The sequence below is a fragment of the Motacilla alba genome, chromosome 4 (assembly GCF_015832195.1).
Source record: "Motacilla alba alba isolate MOTALB_02 chromosome 4, Motacilla_alba_V1.0_pri, whole genome shotgun sequence".
Lineage (NCBI taxonomy): Eukaryota > Metazoa > Chordata > Aves > Passeriformes > Motacillidae > Motacilla > Motacilla alba.
In genome coordinates, this window is record NC_052019.1 from 19,811,976 (window position 1) to 19,838,476 (window position 26,501).

Consider the following 26,501-nt stretch of genomic DNA (forward strand, 5'->3'; position numbering starts at 1 on the left):
TGAGGCTGCACGTCAAGTGTTGTGTCCGGTTCTGGGCCCATCACTTCAAAAAAGGACATTGAGGGGCTGGAGCAAGTTCAGAGAAGGGTAACAATGCTGGGGAAGGGTCTGGAGCACAGGTCTTACAAGGAGCAGCTGCAGAAGCTGGGGTTGCTCAATCAGGAGAAGGGAGGGTTGAGGAAGGACCTCATTGCTCTCTACGACCACCTGAAAAGAGGTTGTAGCCAGGTGGGGGGCAGTCTCTTTTGACACATCTCAAGTGACAGAACAAGATGAAAAGGCTAAAATTGCACCAGGTGAATTCAGATTAGATATTAGAAAAAAAAAATTCACACAAAGAGTGGGTAGGCTTGGAATAAGTTGCCAGGGAGCTGGTGGAGTCACCACCTCTGTAAGTGTTCAGGAGGTATCAGGATGTAGCACTTGGTGATATGGTTGAAGAGTGTTTATGGTGGTGTTGGGTTGATGATGATCTTGAAAGTCTCTTACAACCCTGATGATTCTGTGATTTAGTGTATGTATACATTGGTTAGATGCAGAGAAAGGATTGTAAGCACACCGTACTCTTAGGTTCATATGACTGTACCTTGACAGTAATAAGAAAAAAATAATAGTTAAAAAAACAAACCCTCCCAAACCAAATCACAAAGTTCATATCAATCTCTTTTCTGTCTCATGATTTTATAGTAAAATCCTCTAAGCATAGTAGTAGGCTGTCTGGACAATCTAATGCTGCTGAGTGATCAGTAAATTTTGGAAAAACAACAAAGTATATCTGCACTACAGTTAGACATTCAGAGGGAATATAAACAGGCTAAATTAATGTCTGGACAAAAAGAAAAATCCTTGATTAATTTTTGGGGGGATTCTAGGGCTTTGTGTGGGATATAATGCCATGAACATGTGTGGCAGGCTCTTGAAAGAATTTTTAACTTACTGTCAGTAAGTTTGAGTGCCTCATATTTTTTCTATTCCAATGTTCTTTGGGATTTAAATGACAGTTGCTCTGGATATACAAAAGGGGAAACAAACCAAAAATCAAAGTAAGCAAAATAAGAAAAGGAGTGCTCTACTCTTCCTGAAACAAAAGCAAACAAAACACACCTCACAACAGAGTTTCACTTTTGTCTTTAGCCAGATTCCACAAAGGTATAATGCTGTTCAAATCATCATGATCAAGGGAAAAAAAAGTGTTCAAAACTCGTATTCCCCACAAAACAAGAGAAAAATAACCCCTCCCCTATCAAAACAACTACTGTAATAAATTTACAAAAAGCAACAAAAAATGAATGGTATTTTATAATAAAAAATTAAATGAGAATCTAAAACTTTCATCTATGTTTACAACTTGCTGCCTTAACATGAATTTTCATCTACAAGTTCCAAATTCGTACTGCCTTTTCAGAGTGATTTTGGGTTTTTGGGGTGTTTTTTGCCCCCTCAGGGACTCTATAACCTTCCATATAGTAACAGCCTTTTTTCCTTCCCTTTTAAGTATTTTCTTAGTAAATAGCAAGGAAAATTAGTCTTAAATGTATAATTTAAAATTTTTAAAGTCAGTTCCATTAGACTCTTTCAAAGGAAGATTCACAGTTTCTGCATATGTGGGACTGTAATGCTTCAGAAATTCTCCATGACTACTTAGTACTGCACTTTGTACTAATATATTTAATTTTGTTTCTATTCAAGTCTTTGAGATAATCCCATTCTTCTTGGTGTACATTTCTTTCTGTATAAAACCTTCCAGATATGTTTCACTTGCAGATTTTCTTAGTGCATCCCTTCTTTTTTTTTTTTTTCTTCTGTGTGAAGAAGACTGATGAAAACATTCAATGAAATTATTCCTATTTATTTCCAAAACTGCATGAACACCCCTTTCCCTCTGTGAACCTACAAAAGCGGACCTTTTGCAATAATTTCTTCCCAAAAATCAATCTGATTAGTCTGGAGGAAATTAGATATTGACTAAAATGCAAAAACTGCTGCCTCCATGAAAAGACATCACTGGCCTTGATATGTGTCTGACATATTACTTATTCTCCTCCCATGTTCAGGCAGATAACTCTTTATTTTGGATCTCAGAGACTGTTTACTGCGAGGCAGTTTAACTAAAACTGATTTGTTAAAATAGATTTTCTTCCTGAAATATTGAATACTGAAAATATTATGCATTATTTAAATTTATTTTCTACTATTTTTCCACTAAATTTGTGAGTCCACTGCATTTTTTTGTTGTTTTCCTTTTAAACTTAATTGTATCCTGGAAAATGTTACCTTGCAGAAGCACTATGTCTTCAATTTAAGTTTTACAGTCACCCTTTTTTTTCATTTTATTATTTCCTCTTCTCCATGGCAATTTTGTTTGTGACAACTATAATTATATATACATTTGAATAAAATTGAAAAACTGGGGAAAAGGACGGGTTACCATTGTACTTGTATTTCAGAGATTTGTATGAGACCTCCTTCCTACAGCCAACATACCACAAAGCAGTAATTTCTGTCTTTCCACCCATCTGCTTTTAGTGAAATATTTATTAGGAACTAACATCTCTTTTGATACAAGCACAGAGATTCATGAAAAGTCTTGTTTTAGCCACCTGAATGCCAAAATTATGTTTTCAGTTCCAATTGATATAATATTAAGTAGATTTGCCTTTACTGGATTTTCTGAGTTACTTTTTCAGGTTTATGAAGATGGCACAAAAAAAGGTGTAGTTTTCTTTTTTGCTGGAGAAAATAGGACAGACCAAGGTAAAATGAAATTTTTTCAAAAGCCATTCTGAGGGTCTCTTTCTGTAGGTTAAAAAAAAAAAGAATGAAAAAAATACCCACCTGATCTTGTTGTAGCCAATGTAGTCATAGTACTAAATTATTTCAGATTATTGTATTAATTAACTTTAAATTTCTCACTGCTCTGATTTGCTAGCACAGCACTCAGGATGTCAACAGCAGTATACATGGTGTATATCAAAAAGTTCCTTAAATCTATATATTTGTCTCCTTTTGAAAGTTCTATTGCTCTCTGAAAACAGAGAAGGCCATATATGACAGTGACTCTGCTTTCTCTCTTGTGAACAATCCTTTAAAAATGAAATCCTTAATATAAAAGCAAAAAAAGGCTAAATTATACTAAAAAATTGTATGGGTAAATTAATTTCTTTATGAGGAAATAAAAACCCTTACACATTTCCACCTACATTAAAAAAAAAAAAAAGAATACACAGGCTTCTATTTACTTCTTCCTTAAATCAGCTGTAAATAAATGTTGACTATTTTATGGTCACTGAAGAGAAAAAAACAGTTTTCAACCTTCTAATTATTGTTAAACTGTAAATGCTATTCTCATATCATTGGGTTAGCAAGCAACAAGCCACTAATAAAGTTTAATTTATAATTATGTTCTGCTGTCAGACTAAATGGAAAAGGTTCATCCCATCAATTTGCTGGTTCAAGAGTGCTGTTAAACTACAGTGCTGTCTATCATCAGGAATTTTTTAATTTCCCCTGGACAAATTTTGATTGACAGAGTAAGCTAGGTGTTAATTTTTCCCATTGCAGTCTTGTGTTCTAGTATTCAGAATGTTACCCATGTTAGAGGGCAAGTTGAAAATCTTATATATACTTCAAGGTTCTCTTTCCCTTTCACATGCTTGTGGGTATAAAAGTGCCAGAGAGAGGATATTCACAGCACCTATTTCAGTTTGGTGCCTAAATCAGAGTCTTAGTCTTCCTAAATTTCCTCCTCAACAGTCATTGTAGTTAACATAGGTAAGAAGCACTCCCAAAACAAATAAATTAATAAAAGAGATCAAACAAAAAATATGGAAAAAATAGGTTATAAGGACATGCACTGTAAGAAAGGGAGGCTATTGACTAACAGCCATGGATGCCCAAGAAACTCATGCTGGGCCAGCAGCTGGGCACTGGGAAAGGCAAGCTCAGGATAAGCAAGCACTCATATAATCTACCTGCAAGTATTCAGGTCTTGGTTTAACTCTTTTAGAAAAGGTGAATTCTTCCTTTCATCAGTAATCACATGAGATATCTGCAAAAAATAGCAAATTCTGTAAATATATCAAACACATAGAATAAAAAATTGAGATAATTGTATTTTTTGCAGGGGAAAAACAGCTGTAAAAACAGCTGTAAGACTTGCATAATGAGATTTTCATTGTTTTATATGAACCCTAGGGGTTTCATATAAGAAAATTTACAATTTTCTTTTAAAAAAGCCTGGCAGAGGCTGTTTTTGGGGTGTTTTTCTGTTTGCTTGGAAGCTGCTTCACTAAGGATGCAGTAACTCTGGTGACAACCACCTAATAAAGCTAACGGAAAATTCTGTAATAAACTACAGTGTATTTACTGATAATGCTGGTGCTCTTTAAGAGTGGTATGTCGAGCATTATCCAAAAGATTCTATCAATGACTAATTATTTCATTGTTCTCTGTATTGCTTAGCAGATTTTTGCAATATTATCCACAAATTTCCCAAAGTTATTCAGGAATTTATAATGATGTTGTTTGAGTAATATTCACTAAAAGTAAAATCCCATGCATTTGCATTTTCCTTATTTCCTTCTTTTTCCTTCACCTTGTTTGGGTTTTTTTTTTTTTTGTGGTAAGTGTGGGGGGAGGACTGTTTATGTGATGAAATCAGTCAGCTGCATCATGTGTCATGGTGTAACCCCATATGACAACGAAGACCCACACGGCTGTTCACCTACTCCCTAAACCCAGCAGGGCACGGGAAGTGAAATGCAAGGGTACAAGTGAGAAAACTCATGGGTCAAGATAAGAACAGTTTAATAATTGCAATAAAATAAAACCTTTTAATGAGAAGGAAAGTAAAAAAGGAAGAGAAATAAAACCCAAAAGAGATAAGTAATGCAAATGAAAACAGTTCCTCTGAACCAAATGACTGAAGCCTAGCCAGGCTCGAGCAGCCCTTGCCCCAGCCAACCTTGCCCCAGCCTTTTATGCTGAGCATGAAAGCAGAGTATGGGCTCTGCCTTGTGTCACTTGGGGTCTGCTGTCCCAGCTGCGTCCCCTCCCAACCTCTTGTACCCCCCTAACTGGGTGGAGTGAGAGGCAGAAAAGGCCACAACATTGCGCAAGCACTGAATAACAATTACTGAAACACCCCTGAGTTATCAACAGTGTTTCAGCACAAATCCAACCACAGCTTCATACTAGGTGCTGGGCAGAAAAGTAACTCTGTCCCAGCCTAAATCAGCACATATTCTGAGACTGAAAAACTTAGCATTATGAACACAAACCGATGAACATACTACTTAAAATTAAAAGGCTTGCAGTTTGGAGAAAATTAACTCTTATTTACATACCAGTCCAGAAGTATGCTGAATACTATTGTAGATAGACAAAGTAATTTCTTAATGATATATGGTCCTAACACTTTGCAAAACAGTGGAAAACATACAGCTATCCTGTGAGATAGAGTATTTTAACCCTATTAGTTCTTAATTTTATTTCTTTTACACAAATATTGATATAATTCAGGAAGAAATAGGAAGCAATACTAGGCTATGAAGTTTGTGTAGTATTCACAAACCACAGTTGTTTACTTTTCACCACCCCTTGACAGAAAAAGTGGAATCCACAACTGTGAATTTAAGGATGAGATGTCTCAATATCACTGAAATGAGATACTATGTAGTATATCCAGAAAGAAAATATTCTCCAGTAATGAAATATCATCTGCAAAATCTGTTTTCATCCAACATTCCTCTTTTGAGAAAGCTTTAGTAGTTTCTATCGTGTTCTTTACTTGCACTATAACCATTGACTAACTCATTATTGATGTTTATCCATGAGAAGTATGTAGTAAAGATGCAGACAACCTAGTAGTCACTGTTAAACCGTAACCTTTTGAGTCATTTAAGGCTAGAGAAGCTATTCTTCAGCTTAAAACTTTAGTTGAGAATCAGTGAGCTAGAGACCCATACTGTAGGAAGGAAGCTGATGTATACTGGCTCTGAATCTGCTGTTAGGTGCTTTAATGAATGCACCATACACCATAGGAAGAGATACATTTCAAATGTTCATTGCATTTTCTCATACAGAACTGACTTGAGTTTTAGTGTCAATTTATGTCTCACAATATAGGAAGACTTATGAAAAATCAGAAAATCTTAAGCTTGCCTGGGTTTTTTTGTGTTTTGTTTTCTTTTTTTACAATTATCAGATGTATATTCTCTACCTCCGTAGAAAATTTGCTGTGATGAGAAAGATTGTTTTGTCACTGAAAGATCATTAATGTGCTTGGATTTTAGATCAGTTCTTCATCCTGTTTCAAAGTGACTACATTTATACATAATGCAGAATGATGACCTTTTGCTAGGCAAATATGGGGCTTTTCTGTTTTTCTCCAGAGTTTTTAAACAAATATTTGTGATATTGATTACTCAGATTTGCTTATTTATATGATCTTGTCTGGGTCACCCTCTATTTATTTTTGAGAACTGAGTGTTTGCTAGGAAATGTAGATATTTCTCTGATAAATATAGTACTTTTCAACACATTTCAAATAATAAGCATTGTTACTTAGGTTGCCTTGCGTTTTTTCACCCCTCCCACCTCAGATAAAACAGATGTCAAAGGGGTTTTGTCTATTTAACTTTTACCATTTACTCCTAAAATTAACATTTATAATCATAGTGCCAAGAATTTCAAAGACACCAAACAAGAATTTATTTAAAACACATACACACTTTGCAATGGAAAGCACTGCTTAAAACTAAGAAGTTATAAACTATCTGCATTCCCCTTACAATGTAAATTCAAAAAAACAGGGACTAATTTTTTTTGGTAGTCCATATATTTTTGTTTCCTGATTGATGAACATGAAAATATTATATTCATAATTTAATTTTTTTTCAACAAATTAAATCATGGTTAGCGCAGAGAATTTTTTTGGTAATGTATTTTATTCTCATGGTTTTGTTAAAATACAGAGGCCATAAACTAGTCTTTTACTGACTTGAATCAAGGAGAGTTAGCAATTTGCGGCATAGAATCATGGAATCATTTCATTTGGGAAAGAAGCTTTGGGTCATTGGGTCTAACTGCCAGCCTAGCCCTACCGAGACCCCCACTAACCCATGTTCCCAAGGTGTCTAGACATGTCTACTTGTTTATTTTCCTTAGTTCTCTGAAACTACAGTCTAGAAGTCTGTATTCCTTCAAAGTATTTCTTGATTTCCATCTTTTAGAAGGACCTACATTTTCTGAATCATTTAAGAAATGTCTTTTGGTTTCTTGACCAAAAAATGTACATCCTTCTAAAAGATGGAAATCAATAAATACTTCAAAGGAACACAGACTTCTTGACAAGAAAAAAAAAAAAAAAGAATCAACAACAACAACAAACCTTTAAAATTAACTGTCTCAATTTTATTTAGTGAAAGAGAGACAGCAGAAGTTGATATCTGAAGGTCCATCCAATTCTACATACTACTACTGGCATATTCCATAAACCACCAAAAAGTTCTAGGGAAAACAAATTTTTTTGGAGCTGAGACTCAGTCTGATCTTAAGCCTAAAAATACATGTTTTGATATTATAAAGGAATTCTCTCAGTATTAAGTCAATCTAAAAATCCATAGTACACTTTTGACAGTAGCCTATAGTTAATTTTTAGAGAAAGAAGGATGAGTAAGAGCAGTGTATAATGACCTAAAGATATCAGCAAACTTTAATTCCTTCCAGGTTTTTAGTATTAATGCAGCATTTATCTCTCCAAATTGAGATAGTCAATCTTTTGATTTTGTATAGTTCTTTCTTATAAGTATGAAGGACAATTTTCATGTGACTGATTTTTTTCTGTCCTTTTAAAGACTGAAGTTTTGCCAGCTTTCTCTTCTATGCTGAAGGACCAGGCTTGCTTTATTTATTTCAGAAGGAAATATTTGTTAAAATACACTTGTGTTTCAATTTGCTAATTTTGACCTTGACTGCACTTTGAAAAAATACTGTCTCTAGTCCAAAACTGTGTATCTGCCCAGAATTCATGAGAGGACGTAGTGAGCTCAAGCATAGACATCGTCCAGAAATTTTCATGACAAAATGATAAAATACTGCTCAGTTCAGTAGCTATAGTTGTGAGGACTCAGATTATCAGTGCTTTAATTATCTGGAATGAGCCTGTCTTCTCTTGCAATGTGATACTAGGAATTGTATATGTTGTATTTATATCTTTCTTGTTACAAAAAATGTAATCCCCTTGCAATCATTAATGTTATAATCCTCAAAATACCCAGAAAAGATTGGGAAATATTGTTATATTAAACAAATAGAAAAGCTTACACACAGAAAAAGTAAATCTCTTAGAATTATTTAGGTTTGCAAAAAATGTAAAAACAGGACTAAGTACTCTATAAGAGCACAATGTCTTGTTTGGCAAGGTTTTGAAAATTAGCAGGGGCTAAGGCAAGTACAATAAGCTGAGAGTGCATAAACTTGAAGTGCCTATTTGGTTAAAGGCAACTGAATTACTGATGGAGGTTTTTCATTTGTTTGCTTGTTTGAAGAAGACCAGGAACAGGAGAGGAGGAGAGTGCTTATATTAACTTTTTCTACGGCCACATGAGTCAGCAGCTCTGGCCTTCCATTTCGACTGGGCCTTGTTAGTCTGCACGAATATGTTCTAGCTACTGGATTACTGTGCCGGGAGTGCAAGGCAGCACTGTAATCTGTACACTAACCCAGGCTGTGTATGGAGCCTTGGATAGAGGCAGAAATTATTTTAGAATGAGAAGTCATGTTTTGACTCTTCTAACAAAAGGGCAAAAATATTAAATTTCATAGGTACTTGTTGTCCTGTTTCTTCCCACAAGGCACTTACCCCAGCTGAAAAGCAGCCTAGCTTTACAATGGGAAATGAGAGCACCCCTCAATGCACTCTTCTGCCAAAGCAGCAGCAGCATCTCCTGGGCCTTCACTGCAGCAAGACAAGTGCAAATTTAAAATACCTTCTGACTCCGAGTACCGAAATGCATTTGAATAACCCTCTGGGTCTCAGATATCTATCTTGTACTGCAGATACCTAAGTGCATTTTTGGATCTCACTACTACTATTTATTGATTTCAACAGTACTTAAATACTCTGGTGCTTTTGAAATTCTATTCATCTTCTATCTGTATTTTTAGAGAGCTATTGCTTTTGAAACCCATCACACAGCAAAAAAAATCTGAACCTGGATTAGCTGAATCACAGGATGGCCAATCTAATCAATGATGTAGACTTCCTCACCAATCTGCATCTTCTAATGTACATACAGTTAAATAATAAAAGTCTATTCCAATAGCCTGAGTAAGTCCATGTACTTAATTCAATAAGCTCAGTGAACCAAAATGTCAATTGATGAAAACAACTATTTTGCACTATATATCCCATATTTATTTCCAGATATTTTAATTTCTTTTTGATGTATTCAATTTTTCTTTTTATATTTTTCCCCAATGGAACAATTAGACTAAATCTTGAATTTGTGGAAATACAGCCATTGTCTATTCACTCCATTTTATGTTAGCACAAAAGCGTTGATCCTTATAGGAAAATGTATTTAAAAATTGAGTAATATATATTAGGGTAAAAGCTTTTTATGTTTAAAAACTTATTTTTCACTGTAGAGGTACTAATAACAACAGCAACAACACAGGGAGATTTTTAGTCAAAAAATAAAAAAAAGCAATTTTAAACATGTTGAGGTAACACATGAAATATCCATCTTTTATTTATTATGTTTATTTTACCCAGAAACAAAATCCCAAAACCTGCAGAAATCCCATAAAAACTTCCTATAAGGATTTCCTATATGGGAAACCCCTTCTTATAAGGATGATTTCAGCTACACTGCATTTCTAAAGAAGAGCAAACAGGAAAATATTTATCCACAAACAAACAACAACACTATGTGCAGTAGGTAATCTTGGAACCACTGTGTTACATTAAAGTTGAAAATGGTTGAAAAAGAATTGCAAATGCCAGAATGGTACAAGAAAAAAAGAAAAAGCTCAACAAGTTTTATTAAAAAACTACACCCTTCTCATGGAAATTAGTATATTTTTTGCACCTACGTTCTAATAATAAGAGAAATAAAAGTATGAAAGGAAAGAGGGAAGAATAAGAGACTGAAAGAGAGAGAAGAGGAGAGAAGATCACCAGTCCTGGGTCCAGACCACCTGGGCTTTGTAGAGATACCTTTTTATAGGCTTAGGTTTCTAACTGTTCGTGTAAATGAGTTAACATGTGGAGTCCATTTTTTCTGGACATTTCTGGAAATAGGAGGGATTGAGGGTTGGAGAGTTGGAGGAGATTTGAGGGTCTCTTTTTGGTCTCATTCCCTCTCTACAGGTCTTGACCCCTCCTTGATCCCATTCCTGTGCTTTCACTGTTTTGTGTTATGCCTTCTCCATTGACCAGAACAGGAAAGTTTACCTCAGAAAAATGTTGCCTTGCCTCCCTTTTCCAGCCACATCTTGTTTCAACCTACCCACTAATGGCCTTCATTGTTCGAGGCAGAGCAACACATGAATTCCTCACTGTCCAGCTTTACTACAGTTGTTCAGAGAAGCTGTGGATGACCCATCCAGGGAAGTGCTCAAGACCAGGCTGGATGGGGCTCGGAGCAACGTGGTCTGGTGGAAAATGTCTCTGCCCATGGGAAGGAGACATGGGACACTCAATGATCTCTAAGGTCCTTATTAACCCAAACCATTCTATGATTCTGTGAATGTTTTAAAAGCTATTAAGGCAAACATCTCAAGTGCTTTGTAAAGATTCATAAAGGAGAAATGACTGAGACCTCAGGAGTGACATTTGCACATCACAATAATTATAGATTTCTTGTCAACCAATATTATGGTATGTTTAACCATAATATAAAAGGGGCAGATTGAACAAAGAAGAAAATGAAGTGTTCTACTGAACAAGGGGCAGCATAAGAGACAGCAGAACCTTATTGAGTCAATACTAGCTGCAGTATATTTTCCTTGCTCTACAAAATAACACATCTTTTATTTAAGGTACTGTGAGACAGATAGTGGAAAAAGCGAAAAACTACTTAGCCATTTCCAACAATAAAGGCAAAAGTAAGGAATCATTTGACAAAAATATTCTTTTACTGCTCTTTCTTGCTATCTAGGTCAAGCAACTGGCATATCAGAATAAGTAGTAGCTTATGTCTCTTTTAGCAAAGCAGATATATATACAAGCCAAACCGCACTTTGGCTTATAACAAGCTAGAAGATCTGTATAGACATTCATTCTGTCCATTCTGCATCTCCATCTTTCATCGTTGCCTTTTTTTTTTTTTTTTTTTCCCAAGGTCTGGCTTGCTGCAAGATATTTCTGGGGAAGGAATTAAAATATAAACAATTTTTCTCCTTGTCTGTGACATAGCCTCTCAAAGTAAAAAAGCTAACAAGTTTATCTGTGGGAAAAGAACACTCTTCATAAAAATTGCAATTTGTGCCTGCAGGTCAGAGGGAGCCTTTGTCTCCCTGTACAAAATACAAAGATGACACAATGACATTTATCTCCACGGGGCTTCTCTAACAATATTTCTAATGGAGAACAATATATTATACATCTCTAACAAAACACTAAACTGACTGCAGGTCTCAGAAAAATGTTTTTCTAAAAGTGTGATACATTGCACAGTACACTACAGACATTGAAAGTACCCACATTAAGTTTTTGTTCAATTAAATTAGAATAGATTAGATGTCACTCATGAATTTTCTTCTGCTCTTCTACAGTAATTCATTTAATTGGCCTCAATGATCAACTCTGGGGTTTCTCATCTCCAGTGAATTTGTTCTGCCCAGGAGCAGAGTTTGCAAGAGATATATCAATTCTGAACACTTGTCTTCAGTTCACTCCAGGTTCTCAAGTAATTACATGACTAGACATGCATTTCACCAAAAGTAACACCATCATCCAGACAAATTAAAAAATACTACTTCTTTAAAGTTCCTAATTAATTTCTACCTATTCAGCAAGATAAGTCTTTAAATTTATTTCACATCAGATTATTTTCCATCAGTTAATATCCACAGTTAAAAGAATATGACCAGCTACAATATTGCATTTACCATGTGACATTTCTATTTGAAAACATGGATATACAGAGTTAACAGCAATAGTATATTACAATATTGCTAAAAGTATGGATCAGTACACAAGGATCACACTGAGGTTTTGGTGGGTTTTCTTTCTAAAATATTATTTAAAGCAGAGTAGGATGGGCAGTAAAAAACTTTCAGAAGAGGGAGAAAAAGGAAGTAAATCATGCTTCTCTAAAGCTAGGCCCAGAGAGGCTAAAAAGCACAGATGGATTTATATCTCTTATATTCCTGCATGACCTCTTAGACTGGTTACAAAGTAAAAATGTTAATTATAGAACTCTTACCTCTATTTTATAGGAAGAATTGATTGAACTATTTTTTTGTGAAAATATGAAGTCCAGGTGGTTTTTAATATATAATTTTGAGATAGTTTAGGATAACAGTAAACATGGAGCTTAATACCCAGAGGCAGTAATCAGAGCTAAAAAATCTGGCAGGAAGGCGAAAGGAATTTTTTTTAGTTGGGAGTCTTTGTTCTCAGGAAGGAATTTAGACTCTGACACCTGTAAGGTGGAACACAGCAAGATGCAAGCAATCAAGATTTCCGGCATGTGTTGGGGCATCTTTCGGATGCAAGTATCATGATGATGCATGTACTCTGAGCACTCTTTAATGCCTTCCTTAAGGTGTTTTTAATACATATGCATGTTGGTTTGTTCTCTGTATGAAAACAAGCACAGGAAATTCTCTTAAGTCTGTGAAAGAAAAGTGTTTCTAAACTTAGAACATTCCAATTTACACTAAAACACAAGTTGTTTTATGGTTGCTGTCAACAGGAATAAAAAGCTCTCCAAGTGAGACTTTTTTTAACATGGATATTGGTCAATTGGTTTAAGAGTTGATGAAATAAAGCAAAACAATTAGTAGATATTTGAAAACTTAGTAATCTTGTTTTTTATGTATTGACTGTTATTTCAATTAAAAAAATAGACTTGATTCATTTGTTCCTTATTGAGCAATCTGCCAATGAAGCAATCTAGAGCTGCACCTGCATTTTCTTAATACCTCTCAAAACAGAGGTTTCAAGCAATCTGCAGTGAACTGTCAGCTCATTGCAGGAGCAAAGCATTAATCATTACTTTCCTCATCCAAGCTGTTGCATTTCAGCACTTTAACTTATGCCTGAACAGTCCTTTAGAGACAAGCAAAGGACCATCTGGAATGGATGGAACTAGAGAGGTCCTTCTAGAAAATCCAAACATGTTTAACAGGCTGTTGATATCTGGATTTAAGTTTGGGGTCTGTGTATGAGGAGAATACTTTGGAAATTCTATTTCAAACCTAGATCCAGTATGAGTCACTTCCAAGGGGTAGAGTTCTTCAGGAATAAACTGCTTCAGTCCCCATGGGGTCACAAGTCCATCATCAAACCTACTCCAGCAAGGGCTTCTCTCTCCAAAGGGCCACAGGTGCTCCCAGGAGCCTGCTCCAGTGTGGCCTTCCATGGATTCACAGCCTCTTTTGGGCATCCATCTGTACCAGTATGGGGTCCTCCACAAATTGCTGGTGGACATCTGCTCCACTGTGGACTTCCATGGGCTGCAGGGGAACCTCTGATACTTGAAGCATCCCCTTCCCTTCCTTCTTAACTCACCTTGGTGTCTGCAGAGCTGTTTCTCACATATTCTCACTTTTCTCTCCAGGTTACATTTGTGCAGGAAATTTCCCCCCTCCTTAACTGTGTTATCCCAGAGGCAGTGCTATCCCCACTGATGGCCTTGACCTTGACCAGAAATAGGTCCATCTTGGAGCTGGTTGGTGTTGGCTCTGTTGGACATGGGGGAAGCTTCTGGCAGCTTCTCAGAAAAGCCACCCTTAGAGCACACCACATCCAAACCCCTGCCATGGAAACCCAATTAATTCCACACTCTCCTCTGTCAGTCACATATTTAAGAATTATCATTAAAATACACATTAACCACACAATCTTCTCAAATTGCATAAACTTCACTGACATACAAATTAAAAAAAAAAAAAATCCCTGCACCAAAATCACATTAACATCATCACAAACATGAATAAAAGCAGACAATTTACACTCATTCCACCCCTTGTCCCATCACCACAACATGACAACTGAAATTTCCATGATCATTCCACTCTTATTTCTCTTCATTCTCTTCATTCAGTCCGTATTTTTCCCATTACCTCTCCTTGTCTTGAATTCCTCAGGCCCTACACTGTTCACCAAAAGGATCCATGGTGAATTGATCTTGGCTGGATAAGAAAATGATCTGATGCCTGGACCATCTGGTTTCCCCCCTCCAAATCTTCTCCTCCTCAAGAAATTAAAATTTATTTGTGGAGGTGTGCCTAAAAAAAATAAACAAGTTATTTATGTGAGTTTTAAGCTCAAAATTTAGCATCAAAAGCCACCTTGATCTGAAATGCTAATCTGGAATAAAGTATATTTTCCTGTACAGGTTATTAACAAGATGTTGGCAGGCTGCTCTTGTATCAGCCTACCATATCTTGGGTTTCTTACCAACTTTTCTCACCCCTCAAACTTTGTGTCAGAGAAGACATGTATCTTTTGTCCACTGTAAAGTTGACGTTAAGGCACTTAGCCTCACTATAACTGGCAACAGTGTGCTGCAGCATATTTACAAATACAATCCTGTGCTGATAACCCACCTAAGTACAGCCATCCTCCTGGGTGTCTGCCTCATGCACTGGGCAGCTCTTATAGCACACCACTTCAAAGAAAAATAGATTAAATAGAAACTACTGACAATTAAAATTAAGTATGTCTTCCAGAACACATTATATTAAAATTCACCTAACAACATCTGAATCCAGATATTTCTGTTATGATCAAATAATTTAATTTTGGATTAATTGATATTTTTCCGGTACAAAAACCTCAGGTCAATCTTTGTGGCTTCCTGTATTTAGTGCTTAGTCATTATGAAAATTTTTTAAGGGTGGTAACATTGTATTGCAGTATTCTGCAGATTAAATTTTATAAAACTCATAATTCCAGATAGGGTTTTATTCCAAGAGGAGAGCAGAACAAGGCTTTCCTTTCCTGTTCCAATTTTTTTTTTTTTATTTTTTCAATGGTGGAATAACTACCCTTAAATATGATTAGGTTTGAGGAAATTATATGCAAAAAAGTTGTTTCTCAGAGATATTATTCATATTTCAGAAGAAAAGCTTGTTAGTTTCAGAAACTGTTTTATCTACTGCAAATAGGTATTTGGGCAAACTATCTCATCTTACTGTACCTTGGTGTGCATGTTTTTCAAGGAATGCAGAATTGGTTCCTACTTGTCTCAGTTGATTGCTGACAGTACTGAAGGAGAAACATAGGCATGTATCTAATTCTTCACTTTTTAGAAAATGTTGTAATTATATTTCCAATTTTCTTCTCTAATTAAGAAAGAAAGTTGCTAATTTATTTGGTAATAAATTGAGGATATTTATCACAATTTTATTAACAATGTGATTATATTTGTATGCACATAGATTGGTATTTTGGAATTTAAATATTTTAAATAAAAAGAAATAAAAAGCTTTTACAAATTTTAAAGTTAAAACTTCTGTAAGAAAATATGAAGAAAAATATGAATACATCGTTATGGACTATGATCCTATTTTCAAGGAATACCTAATTTTATTGAAATGCCATTTATAATAGCAGAAATAAGTACTTTGTGGAATATGTTGAATTTCTTTGTCAGGCTAGACTGTTTTAGAGGTCTTTGTTAGATGATAAAGCGTACTCACATTTTTGTGTAGGATAGATATGTTCATTTTGCCTTAAGTAATACACATCTCAAAATTATGTGTGACGCATTGCCCTGCCTGAATGTATAGCAATAGAGGGGGTTTATTCTAATTATAGAGAAGCTTAGCAGAAAAGAGGAGGGAAAAAGCTCTTGGTGAGAAAAATCCACTCAAGAACAATAGTGAAATTTAAAGCTGGGAACGCTCTACTCTTCAATTCTTGGCAATTATGATTTTATGCTCTGGTCAAAAGAAGTAAGATCAAAAGAGAGCAACCTATTAAGAAGAGAACCCTACAGCGAGGCAGAAGCTGTCAGATTCTGAGGCCGACATGGGCATACTGAGAACCAAGATTTACAATAGATGAGAATTTACTGGTCTCTCAAACACCAGTATACGACATGTTTGCGTAGAGACTGAAGGGAAAGCCAAACATAAGTCAGCTAATAATTGTATTTTTGCTTCAAAACCACCTCCAGCTGGTCTGAATAATTTAGCAAAATGAACCCCACTTCCTTTATATGTATCTGCTCTACAGTTGCACAATCCTGTTATTTTCCAAGGCTTTAAAATAAAAATATTCAAGACACCAGGAAAATTACACTATTTCTAACTTTAAAATTAGCAGTCAAGGTGATTTCAAGGACTAAAACAAGCATGATCTGCTCACAGAGAAACAGAGGTGTAAGTCAGGTGCTTTGATCAGGCACAATGATGGAACTGAGCAACAAAAGCCAAAGCTGACTCAAAGAGAGCCCTTATTCTGAAATGTGTGCTTCAGAAATGAGATCCTCAACTCAGGTCCTCAAGAGTAAGTGTTCTGCTGTAAAGAAGAACACCTTCATTTTCAAAATAATGGAAAATTTAAGTTTCAAATATATATTCTTCTTCTAGAGGGCAGAAATCAGGAGGAAAGATTATATGTGTGCAAGTTACCTTGATCAATCCAGCATGTGATCCTCCACTTTTTTCTAAAACAGGAGTTGGGGCCAGAAAAAAATTATTCGAACCTAGAAATGTCTAATAAACATTCTTACAAGATTTAGCAGGATGGTTTAATATATATTTATATAAACAGCATGGTAAAGCACAACCATTTGTTATATAAATACTCAGTACATTTCTTCACACTCTTTGATGTTTTTTCCCCAGACTTTCTCCACCTTTTCTGCCTTAACATATAAATAATCTTTTTAGATGTATAATCAAACTTTACTCATGCTTGAACATTGGTTTTAACTACAAGAAAGAAAATTATTTATAATAATAGAAGTTGAAACTAAAAGAGTCCCAACAAGTTTATTGTTCATGTGGCCTACTGTAGATGCTACAAAAGATTTGCTTCAACTGTTTTAGCTGGTTTAGGCATTTAAATTTAATTTAATTAAGGAAAAAACCCCAAAGCTCAGGTAAGAACCTGAGGATAGTGCAGTAGAAAATGTGATATTGATGCTATTGAAATACATGTAAGTTGTGATGATTTTCTCTTAACAGTCATTTATTCCTTATTCCAATAATCATTTCATTGATAATGAAGACGGTGAAACACAGGACGAAGCTTTATAATGTCTATGATGATACATAGACATGTACATACTACATTCTATGCATAATTTATGTTTTGTTTTTGCTTTAAAAAATCTATATAGTTTTGGTGCGCTGCAGTCTATTTGGAGTGTTTGATTTCTCACTGCCTATTGGTTCCATAATGTAATTAAAAAATGAAGTTCTAAAACTGACATGAGAAAAATGTGTTCTTAATTTTGGACCACTTGAGTGAAGAATCATGAATGTCTTAGACTGATATTTACTGAACTCTTTTGTGAATGCAAGCAGCTGAATGCCATCTCTCTTGCATATATAATTTAAGAATATTAGATTGTGAATTTGAAAGACCTGGAACCAAATATGTAAATACAGTCCTCCCTTTTTCATCCCCTGTAACCGGTAATTTTTTTTAATTTGAACCAATAATTTGTCCATACTTGACTACAAAAATCCCGCACTTCATGAAGGAAAAATAGAGGTTGACCTCTCTTTTCATTGTATCCCCAGTAAAATTTCATTATGTTTCACTTTTCAAGTATCACACAGCAGAGTAGAAATGGTCTTGGTGAAAATGACTAAATCTAGTTATTCCACTTCCATAGCCCAAATTATTACTTTTTGAGTAAAAGTACGGAGGTCGCTTTTCCAACTCCTCATTAAAATAACATCACCATATTGTCTGGCCCTACTTTCAGGAAATAACTGAGTGGCTTGAAGTCTGCATTGATGTTGACAAGGTGAAGCCCTTGTTCAGGTGGCTTCTGGTATAGAAACATCTCTAAACTTAGGTTTTTTAAAGATCTGTGCTCAGGCTGGGAGAAAAATAATCTATCTGTAGCCTGATGACAGAGATATTCTTCCATAGGGGGGAAAAAAGAATCTCTTGTGAAATAGGCTTCCTTGCTTTTGGGAAAATGTTTCAACCAGAATTTTATGTTTTGCACTTCTTCTCAATGAACAAAGATATTTGGAGTAGCTAAACAATTTTCACAGAGTAAAACAAGTATGGTGAAATTCAATGATTTCAAATCAAGATATTTTCCATGTATACCACAACATTGGATAATTTTGCCTAAGTTTAGACGTGTTTCTGAAAATGTGTAGGCATCCAAATTTAGGCAAGTAGTTCATATTGGAGGCAAATAGTTCATTTTAGACTGTCCAATTTCAAGTAGTTCTGGAAAATAGGTTCTTTAGTATTTTTTTAAGTGAGATCTACATAGCTTGACCTTCCTAAATGCCTAAATATGTAACTTGGGTTAGTTTAAAGTAATTTAGATAGTTTTAAGCATTCAGTTTGCACCTTGAAACATTTCCACATAAGAGTTCCATAAGCTTAAGCGAGTCAGTCTTTCAGAACACAGTATAATTGCACAGGACTTAAGGAAGTGACACTCTATTTCCATAGTCAAACAGCTCATTCATTGTATACTGAGACTGTGAAGAGAAAAGGAATTTTTGCCACGATACTTAAAATTGCTTTAGCAGCATTACATATTGGAAATAAAAGTTTTGCAGTCTCCTTTACTTATAATGAAGCATTTAATATCTCGTTTCACTCTAGGCATGATCAACCTCCCAGTGAAATTGCAAAATTTTTTTTTTACTTGTTTTACATAAAAAATAAGGAAACATTACTGAACTCTGTAGAATCCTGAGATTTATTTTTATGGGATGTAGAATGTATATATTAGTTTTATATTTTAAAACATGAAGTGTAGTTGTTTTCTGATTTTGAATATGTTAATGACAAGCATAAGTTTATTTTTAATCGCATAAAATTTAAATAAAAATCACTGAATTAAATGAGGATGGTCATGTTTAAGACACATTGTTAAGGTAAGAGATATCATGCAGCTGTCAAAATTTAGTCTTGTAAAGTCAATATTTTGTAAAGCAATCTGTCAGCTTTAAAATGTAATGTCACTAACTTGTGTATCCTTGTACTTCTGTACAGTATTACAACAGCTGCAGCTCAGTGGCCGCTCTGAACTTGACAAGAGCCATTAATTTACAGCTCTGCAAAAAGCCACAGTCTCCTCTTGTTTTATGATCACTTCAAATGGACCCTTTGAAACTTTTCTAATATCATATCGTCAATGTCAGAACAGAAACTATATAGACATACTCAGATATATTTTTGGAAATGATTTTCTGTATTTTTCTTAAGTTGTGGGGGAAAAAAAAGAAAAAATCAAAAATCAGCAAGAGCCATCTGCAACAGTACAGAAATTAATCCAAAATTCCAATAAACTCTGTGGCCCAAAGAAAGTGACGTACAATGATAAAATTATAACAGTGACAATACATACAAAATAGGATTGAGATTTGTTGCTGGAGTCTTAGTTCCCATTTCTACTATTGACTGAGCTTGACACTTTTCATGTGCATCATTTTGCAAACATGAGATGGACTTAGGATTGCATCTTTAAAACAGGAATATCTAAATGAGATGTACTAGGGGACCTGATTTTCAAAACGAGTTTTAGAATCTGTGTCCCTTGTGATGACTGAGCCCCAGCAGGATTATTGGCATTTGCTCTCTTCAAAAATGGATTATGAACATATAACTAGTGTTCACAATTAGCATTTGAACAGAAAATAATATTGAAGATATTTCAAGGAGTAGAAAAGCTACTTGGAAATCCTTGATTTGACAACTTGACTCTCAGTTATTTCATTAGGTTCTGTATATTCCTATGAGTGAGCTATAACTTGAATTTGTTGTGTTCTGTCTTATCCTGCTGGTTCTTTTTCCTTTTGACAGGGAAAGGGATTGCTAGATATATCTGGATTGTATCTGTCTCTTTTTTTTTCTATTCTGTAGTCCTCTTTTAATACAAAAAACCTCATTAAATGGTTCAAGTTTAAGTGTACACGAATGACCATAATAATCTTTGATCATCTTTCTTAAATTAGCACTCCCAAGAAATGTGGGTTTTTTTTTTGCAGGCACAGGACTTTATTCCTGACATGCAGATTTATAAACAGCATCTGTTTTCAGATATATTTTTTAATGTAGTATAAAGATTAGTCTGTTGGAAATTTCCACTGCTGGTTACAGAATATCTAGAGCCAAAATACTGTTCATAATATCTATAGCCAAAATACTGTTCATGTCTGCTAATTAGAGATGTATTGTATAAAAAAATACAGTGTATTTTACAGTGGTTTATTTTCCAGTAATGAGAATTGCCTATATCCTTACTATGCTTCACACAGAATGTTTCCTAAGTTGGAACTTAGTTGCAAATCTGCAAAAGCCTTTTACTAATTCACTCTCTGCATACACATGATTAATGGCTGTGGTGAATAGGTTGGGAATGACAGTGTTCTGCTTAATGGAGATGAGTAGACATGCACTCTGCACACTTATGATATAATGTTTGTTTTGCTGATTAAGGGTTGAGATTAAATGCTCTGTGTAAAAAGGGAAAAAAAAAGCAATCTGGTTAATTATTTCTTTTCCAGGAAACTACTTAAATAAAAGAATATTGTTCAATACAAAATAATTCTTAACAAATTAATGTTTTAGTCCAGATGATGTCAAAACCTTGTTTAAATGGTATGGATACAAATGACCTAATAGTTATTTATATCATGAGCATGTTAAAGAGTTTCTGTAACAGTATATGTAACTGGACAGCTGTGCACAAATGGAAACATGTATTTACGTCTTTTAACTCAATTCTATTTGGAATGTAATGTGATACTGTTTGCATCACACTATAAGCAGTAAAACTGCCTCTTCAAGAGCTCATTCCCATAAAATGCCACTGACAACAGATGGAGGTAGAAATAATGCATTAAATAAGGAACAAATATTTACAGCTCTCGGCATATCATGGGCATCCATTAAAATTCAGCCTGCAGCAGGACTAGAGTATATTCTTGCTGATGTGATATTTCAGTGTTTGAAGAAAGCATGTCTTTTCTGTTATTACTCTTCTAATTTGGCATATGATGTCAATTTGTTCCAATAATAATAAAAATTACTTGTTTTCTGTCATTTCAACTGAATATGGATTCTTAATAAGATCATAAAGCCATAGTAAAGATTTGGCAAATTCTTTAGTCCACCTTTTATAAAGACAGAATATTTTTTTCCTAAAGGTTGGGGTTCTATAAATAATATAGGACATTTTGCACAGATCTTTGAAGGACTGAGTTTTAAAGGTAGCAAAAAATAAATCTATGTTTTCTCTAAAAATCTATTTCAATTATTTAGGGGGACAGTCCAGACTTTGTTTTAATTTCCTTTACATCAATCGGAGTTGACTATCTGAACAACAAACTATGTTTCAGTGGCTAAACTATGTATTTTAGGGTAAACTTATTTTAAATGTTTGTGATTGACTCACGAAAGAGAAAAGGTTCTTGGAAGCAGCCCGTATCGATCAACTAGGGATGAACCACCAGTGTAATCAACTTCTCTGATCCAATGTCCAGATCTTCACATGAACAGAAAGTGATCAAAGAGTCTCCCAATGCCTACGCAGAGTATATTAAGAATATGGATTCAGACTTTCCACAGTAGTGCATGATGGGAGAATTAGCAGCAACAGGAATTAATTGAGACAGCAGAGGCTCTATCTCAAGTTAAGGAAAACTTTTCCACCATTAAGAACTGGAAGAGGTTGTCCAAAGACATGATGAAGTCTCTGTCTTTGAAGGTTTTCAAGACCTGACTGAATCAAGTGCTGAGAAACCCAGTTCAATATCACAGATAAAGTTGTTTTCATCAGGAAGTTGGATAAATAACCTCCTCAAGTCCCTTCCAATCTTAAAAATTCTGCAAATTTAATTAGGGATAAACAGGAGATGGATCTTAAAACTACATCTTGACCTGAACTAAAGTACTAATATAGATGCATCCCATCGACATATACTGTATAGTGAACTAATGTTGATACAGAAAATAAAGGAAATAATACATCATAAACTCAAGTTCTTTGAAATTGTCAAAAAGCATTCAGATGAAGATGATAATGCTGCAATTGCACTCATGAATTTAAAAAAATAAATTTGGGCACTGACCTTCACCAAACTTTCATAGTAACAGATGAAAAGAGGCATGATCTCTTCATGGTTAATATATTTTAAAGGTAAGAAACAAAGATAGAAATAAGTAATTAATTCTTTAATGGAAGAAGATTAACAGTATACATCTGCACTATAGACACTAATGTACGGGTATTATGATCTAACAAAAGAAATGGGCATATAATTAACAAAATTAAATGCTCCTACCAAATTATTCAAGTTAATCAGTGTAATGCTGGCTTTGAAATATAATTGGATAATGAAATAACAGGGGAAATTCAGTATTAATAAAAACAACATAAAGAGTATTTAGAAAAGCAGTTCTAGTTATGCATGCATAACGATAAGTCTTATTCATTAAAAGTCAGGAAACAAACGTTAGAAAGACTTATGAACATGTTCTAAAATTGCCAGTGACAGCTGGAAGCAGTACTAGAATGTTAGGAAGCAACCCAATATAATTATATCATTATGTTAATCTTTGATGCACCTGGATCTTCAATATTGTGATCAAGCCTAGTAGTCCTGTTTTCAAATTAACTAAAAAGATACAGAACAAATTGACAAAATCATCACTGAAGTGGAAATCAATTTCTGAGATTCCCTGACATGGGAATGAAAAAAAGGATATAATGGCATATTAGGGGACAGTAAACAGGTCATGCAAGGCTATCAGGAACAGATATAGTCAAAATAAACTTTAATAAAGGTCTACAAATGTCATGTGTGGTATAAAAAGGCAGAATAACAAAAGCCCACCTGTTACACATCTTAAGAAGCAGGCAGCAATCAATGTAATAATAAAATGGTTGAAATGAAACAATAATACTTTTTCACTTGCCAGAAAACTGCATCACAGAGTTTAGAATACAGTAGGGGACTCCAGTATAAATATCTTGAAAGGCAATTAAACAGTTATGTGTAAGAGAGTTCCATCAAGGCCTAAAAAATCAGAGGGTCTTAATGGAAATCTTCAGCTCTGAAAACTGCTAAACCTCTAGTTGCCAAAAGTTAGGAAGCTATTTCAAGGAAATGACATCTTCTGTATGTGAAACACTCCTCTTCTTTTTCTTTTAAGACTTTAAATTGCTATGCAAGGCTTGCACAACTGATTATATTTTTTTTAACGATGAAGGTCAATTTTGCCTAATTTTGATATACTATAGAACTTCATTTCAAATCCAATATATTGATACGGGTAAAGTGCACATTGAGATTTAAATACACCTTTAATGAGGTAAAACCAACAACTCCTAAGTGTGTCTTTGAGTGTCTTGAATTAGACAAATTAATATCTTTCATTTTAACTGTGACATGAGTTCTCATTTTAAAGGATTATAAGCATACTACCCATCTTCTATAAACTGTTATGGATGCTGGTAACCAAAAAAAAACATTTTTTAGAAGGCTTGAGACAATCCATGTCCATGTAAATCTTATTTACCTAATTATTACATAGCAAAACCACTTTTATAAAAGGTAGCTTTCTTTTCTATTGCTCCCCTGCAATGACTCTCATATGACAGAGCCTGCTGATAGCTATCTGTGCTAAATGACTGTTCAGTACAAAGATGTTAGTGACTTTGCAGCCCTGCAGGATAACAATCCATCTCTGTATCTAACACCTGCTTAATGGACCACAGGACATCTCTAAATCTCTCTACTGGCATATTTGAGAAGGCCACCCTTGTGTTAAGCAGCAATGAGGCTGGTTTTACTGAGACAGGTCTTTCTATTTGCCTACTGGAAAACATAATTTGGTGCATGTTAAACCTCTTTGAAACAACTGTTGATGTTTTCCAGTACCTGCAGTGAAGATTAAACTAGCAAACATGTGATGCATTTGTTTTTTTCTCTGCTGGAAACAAGATATGCAGGCTTTCCTACAAAGAAATCTCTCAGTGATTATTGTTTCTCTTGGGAATATTTAGTAATGGATATATTTATAAACTGACTATGTATTTCTTATTGGTTCATGCATATCTCATATGCACAGCAACCTTGACACCACCAATATTTTCAAATACCAATAATTTTTATAATTACTTTCATGTTACCTCCTCTGTTATATGCATATTGGTGTATTTGGTTGTTTTCATAAGTCCTGGGCAGCCTTCTATTTCAAAGGTTTACATAGCAGTCTTTACAAAATCCTAAACTCAGAAGATTCCTCTTAATTCCATGTGATGCACATTACTTTGGAAATGTAAGCCATTCATACTTTCATCTTCCCAAGTAAATGTCAAAGTTTACATGTTAATAGTCTGATAATTTTCTCTTATTCTCTGTTCATTAATTTTCTTTTGGCTCTTTTTTCTTTATCAACCCCTTCCTTGTTGAAAAGGTGCCAGCAGCACTTAGAAACATTCCAAATAAAACACACACATTAAATTGCATGATGGCTGTGAATCAATTGTAACTTAAAAAAACCCAAAACATAATCTGCCAAAATAATGTAGTCATGTTCCTGTGTCTTCCCAGTAGTCTCTTTGTCCTCTTGTATTTTAAAATCTGTTTTTTTCCTGTACCTATTTCAAAAGGTGCCATTGTTTTTTGTCATCACACAATTTTCTGTCTACATTGGGATTATAATCCTAAATTAGGTGGCATTTGGAATAATACTAAATTGGAATGTTGTTAGAAGGCAAAATAAAGGAGGCAGCAATAGACTGTTGTTTGAGCAAGGAAATCAAAACCAAAAATTCAACAGAAGGCTCAGAAAGATGAAAGCTGTAAGGCAGATAAAAAGATAGTGCAAAGATAGGAAGTGCCAACTTGAACATGGTCATACTCAGTCCAAAGAAGAGTTCTTTGATATGTACAGCTCCATGTTCCAGAGCTCCATGTTCCAGAGAGAAAATATTAATACCATGGACAATGGAATTAGGATTCAGGTATCAAATATGGAAATGACACTTAAAAATAGGAAAATGTTATCAGAAGAAAAGGAAATTGATGTTCTTACATGGAGTAGGAAGGAGTAGTTAAAAAAAACAAAACTGCTAGGAAAAGCTGAAAAAATGTAAATGCCACCAGCATTGCAGTGGCTCCAGTAACAGTTCCCACTTGAAACACCAGAGACATTATGGCAAAATATAGTCCAAAATATACCAGTCCAAAATATACCAGTCCAGCTGACTGGAAAGGAAATTGATATTTGCTGATAATAGACAGCTACATATAGCACTTAATAAAGCATAATGATAAACCCTAATGGGTTAAGTCATCATTTATTCTTTAGAATTGTTGTAGATTGTAGTTTTAAAATAAGAACAGAAATGAAAGTTTCCTCATTAAATGTTCCTGTAAGAGTGTAATATCTATCAACACCTGTGATTTAACTGACACAGGAAGCATCTTTATATCTAATTTTGTCATGTTACAGTGATATTTTTTACACTTCAGTAAGGCTCTATCTGTGGTTTTCCGCTTGCTGTTCCTTTTTTTTTTCTTTTCCTTTTTACGAAAACATACCTATTTTCAGATATTGCAGCTGACTTTTGCTTAGATCTTGTATATACCTACCCTTTACATATGTCCAGAAATGGAAATTGCATGATTGATGTCACCATTTTTCTGTCTTGGTTATACAGCATAATGGACTACATTAAATTTAACATTTAAAATTTAAATGCTGTGATAAGCTATGTCACTATGATCATGGAAAATCTGCAGATATTGTGTTTATTGATATGCCAGAATACTTGGTTTAGTTGTTTTCATTAGAAACTAAGAATCTAGGGGTTTGTGATCAAGTGGTAAATTGGTTATCTAGTTATTTAATTTTCAGATAAGAAATTCTGAAGCTTCAAGGTACCTTACTGTAGAATCTTTAGGTTAGCTGCCAGGGCCTCACCAGCATCCCAGTCTGTTTAACAAGGCATTCTAAATGACCTGTCAGCAGCGCCTGCATTCAGTTATTCACTTACATAGAGTGCGCACCTGACTAGAGTTCATTGTGATAGGAAAATTCGCAACTATAACATAGTTATGATTCATGCAAAAACTTCTTTAAAATAGGCAATTTTTAA

At 34.6% G+C, this 26,501-nt stretch overlaps 1 long non-coding RNA gene across 2 annotated transcripts in view; it reads right to left on the minus strand.

Moving 5' to 3' along the window:
• Nucleotides 1-26,501, minus strand: part of LOC119700214 — a 181,001-nt gene that overhangs the window by 48,733 nt on the left and 105,767 nt on the right. The gene's annotated exons all lie outside the window — the stretch shown is intronic.